This window comes from Schistocerca cancellata, chromosome 4 (genome assembly GCF_023864275.1).
Source record: "Schistocerca cancellata isolate TAMUIC-IGC-003103 chromosome 4, iqSchCanc2.1, whole genome shotgun sequence".
Lineage (NCBI taxonomy): Eukaryota > Metazoa > Arthropoda > Insecta > Orthoptera > Acrididae > Schistocerca > Schistocerca cancellata.
Window position 1 is genome coordinate 496,955,808 of NC_064629.1, and position 4,343 is coordinate 496,960,150.

A 4,343-nucleotide genomic window follows, 5' to 3' on the forward strand; every position below is an offset into this window, starting at 1 on the left:
TGCTAAATGTCTTGTTCTAGTAAAGATGTAAGGGAATAATCCTATGAAATTATTAAATAGTATTATAATAAAGATTGAAATGAAGATGAATGTTGTTCCATTAAATGATTTTGGTCCTAGTAATGTTTTAAATTCATTGTGTAAGGTTAAGTTTAGTTTATTTCAAATTATATTAATTCGTGATGGTGTAAGTCAAAATTTTGATGGGATTAATAATAATCGTAAGAATGTTCTAGTTCAATTTAATGATAAATTGAAGATATTAGTTGATGGGTCAAATGTTGAAAATAAATTTGTTATCATTTTCAATTTAAGTTTTTTATATAAATTGTTCTTTTTTCTGCTCTTTTAATAAGATTTGGTTTAAATGAAACAAAGTTTATTTGATTAAATAAAATTAATGTAGCCGAAAATATAATGAATGGGGAGAATCATATGAGAGGGGATATTTGAGGGATTTGGATTAAATTTCCCCATCAGAAGTAGTCGTTAATTTACAATTTTTTGGTTTAAGAGACAATTACTTACTTTCAGTTATCTGATGTATTTCAAGGTGTACTAATTGTTTAGTAATTTTAGATTGACACTCTAATGTTATATATTTTAACTAACTCCTTAGATTATCTTAGATAATCACTTGATAAATAAGTTTACTGAAGTTCTTTCAATTACAATTGGTATGAATCTGTGGTTTGCTCCACAGATTTCTAAACATAGGTCCAAAGAACAATCCAGGCCGGTTTATTGTAAATGTTCCTTGGTTTAGTCGACCTGGCATTGAGTCAATTTTAACCCCTAATGCAGGTACTGCTCATGAGTGTAGAACGTCTGATGCTCTTGTTAATACTCGTACTTCCGTATTTATTGGTAGAATTGTTCGGTTATCTACATCTAGGAGTCGAAATCCGTCATTTTCTAGGTCTTGTTCTGGTGTTATATAAGTGTCAAATTCTACGTCTATAAAGTCTGAATATTCGTATCTTCAGTATCATTGTCGCCCAATTGTTTTAATTGTGATTATTGCATCTACTGAATCATCAAGTAAATATAGTAGTCGTAATGATGGGAGTGCAATGAAAATTAGTGTAATTGCTGGTAGTGCTGTTCAGATTGTTTCAATTAAATGTCCTTGAAGTATGTTTCACTTTGTATAGGCAATAAATAATATATAACTTAGAGCATAGCCTACAATTACTGTAATTAATAATAATACTACTATAGTATGATCATGGAAGAATGATAATTGCTCCATTAATGGGGAAGCTCCATCTTGAAGGGATAAATTTGATCATGTTGCCATTAATGAAATTTCTAATAAAAGGTCAAACCTTCATTTGTAGAGCTTAAATCTACTGCACTAATCTGCCATATTAGAATCTAGAAATTAATGGTAGTTCTGAGTAGCTGTGTTCTGCAGGTGGGTTATTTTGTAGTCATTCTGTTGATCTTCTTATATTAGCTCTAAATATGATAGCTCGGTTTGTAACCATTCTTTCTCATATAATTACAATAAATATAATGATTCCTACAATAGAAATTGTAGACCAAATTCTTGACACTACATTTCATTATGTATATGCATCTGGATAATCTGAATATCGTCGTGGTATTCCTGTTAGTCCTAGGAAGTGTTGAGGGAAGAATGTTAAGTTTACCCCAATAAATATAATTGTAGATTGGATTTTTAATCATGTATTATTTATAGTTAATCCTGTAAATAATGGATATCATTGAATAACACCTCCTATGATTGCAAATACTGCTCCTATAGATAATACATAATGGAAGTGGGCTACTACATAATATGTATCATGTAATACGATGTCAAGTGATGCGTTTGCTAATACTGACCCTGTTAGTCCACCAATTGTGAATAGAAAAATAAATCCTAAAGCTCATAATAGTGGTGGATTGAATTTGAATTTAGTTCCATATAGTGTAGCTAATCATCTGAATACCTTAATTCCTGTAGGTACAGCAATAATTATTGTGGCTGATGTAAAGTAAGCTCGTGTGTCAACGTCTATTCCTACTGTAAATATGTGATGTGCTCATACAATAAATCCTATTAGTCCAATTGATAATATAGCATAAATTATACCTAGTGTTCCAAATGATTCAATTTTTCCTCTTTCTTGACATACAATGTGAGAGATAATTCCAAATACTGTAAGAATTAAAATGTAAACTTCTGGGTGCCCAAAGAATCAAAATAAGTGTTGATATAGAATTGGGTCACCTCCTCCCGCAGGGTCAAAGAATGATGTATTTAAATTTCGATCTGTTAGTAGTATAGTAATAGCCCCTGCTAATACTGGAAGTGACAAAAGGAGGAGAAGAGCTGTAATAGCTACGGATCATACAAATAAAGGTGTTTGATCTAGACTTATACTTTCGGATCGTATATTAATTGCTGTTGTAATGAAGTTTACTGCACCAAGAATAGATGATACACCTGCTAAGTGAAGTGAGAAAATAGCCAGGTCTACAGATGCTCCTCCATGTGCGATAGCACATACTAAAGGAGGTAGTTTAATTCTGTCTTACGTAATTTCTAATGAAGGTAAATTTTATATACTTGATTTACCCTATCAAGGTAACCCTTTAATCAGGCACTTCATTTATATTTAATATATAAATTAAAAATTTTTTTGAAAATTTGTTTAATTATTATTTTGGTTATTTCTAATTCATTTATCTCGGATCGGATAATTTGAGCATATATTATATATTATATACAATAAATAATTTATATTAATATATTACATTTAATTAAATTTAAGTACTTAAAATGTTATTTTATTATTATTAAGTGATTATTTTAATACATTTATTTACCTAGGATTATAGCTACTTATGTTTTTAGCTTAAAATAGGTTATTATATAATAAATTATATAATAATATGTAAATTAATATTAAATATTATTATAATTGGATATAATAAATATAAGTTGTATTATCAAATATAAAATATTATATTAATATAAATAATTATATTAATTATAATAATATAATTAGATATATTTTCTATAATTAAATTATTTAATTAATTAATATTTAAGTTAACTTAATATAAAGTTAATTTTATATTAATAACGTATTACATTAATTTACATAATTGTATAAAGTATAATTATTATATTATTTAATCTTTCTTTATTATTAGTGAAAATAAGATTAAATAAGAAAGAATATAATACATTTGTTGGTATACATGTTCCATATTAATCTTTACTGATATATAATAGAGAAGTTGTTGTGGTCATTCGAGGGAGCGTTTCTTTCTTTTTGTCACTATTTGTGTTTTTTTCTTTTTTTTTCTTTAAATATTTGAATCTTTTATTTTTTCTTAATTTTATAAGTTTTTTAATTTCTTATTTTGTTTCCAAAAGTTTTATTCTTGCTTATTTATTCACTTTTTCTTTGTATTATATGTAAGTTTTGTTAAACTAAATGTTCTATTTTGCAGTAATTTGATTTAATTATCAAGTGATTTTGGATTTAGCAATTGATTTAGTATCGGCATAATTCGTGCCAGCAGCCGCAGTTATACTATTGATACAAGTGAATATTATTGGTTAAAACAGTTGTTTATATTTTTAGGGTTAAAATATAAATTTGTAAGGTGAAATGTTAAAATTTATTTATAGCTCTTATTATGAATCTGTGAAATTTAAATAATAAACTAGGATTAGATACCCTATTATTTTAAATGTTAATTATATTTACCAGGGTACTATTAGTTAAGGTCTTTAAACCCAAAGAATTTGGCGGTATCTCATTCCATTCAGAGGAACCTACCCCGTGATTGATAATACACTACTTAATTTACTTGTTTGTATATCTCCGTTATCAGAGAATCTTTTTAGAGTTATAATTCTCAAGATTTATAATTATAAAGTATTTCAGGTCAAGGTGCAGCTTATAGCTAAGAGGAAGTGGATTACAATAGATTTTTGTTTATAACGGATTTGATGGTAATTTAATTTATTTAATTTAACTGATATTGGCTCTGAGGTGTGTACACATCGCCCGTCGCTCTCATGATTGATTATTCTATTTTATTGTTTTAATTTAGCTTCAATTTAGATGAGATAAGTCGTAACATAGTAGATGTACTGGAAAGTGTATCTAGTAAGTGTTTCAAGACATAACTTATTAGTAAAGTGTTTCATTTACACTGAAAAATTTTCTGTGCAAATCAGGATATCTTGATTATTTATTTTATTATATTTATTTTTTGTTTATTTAATTATTTAATAAAAATAATTTTCTCGAATTTTGTCTTAGTATATTTTGTAGAATTGATTTTTTAAATTATAGGTTATTGGTAATGTAATT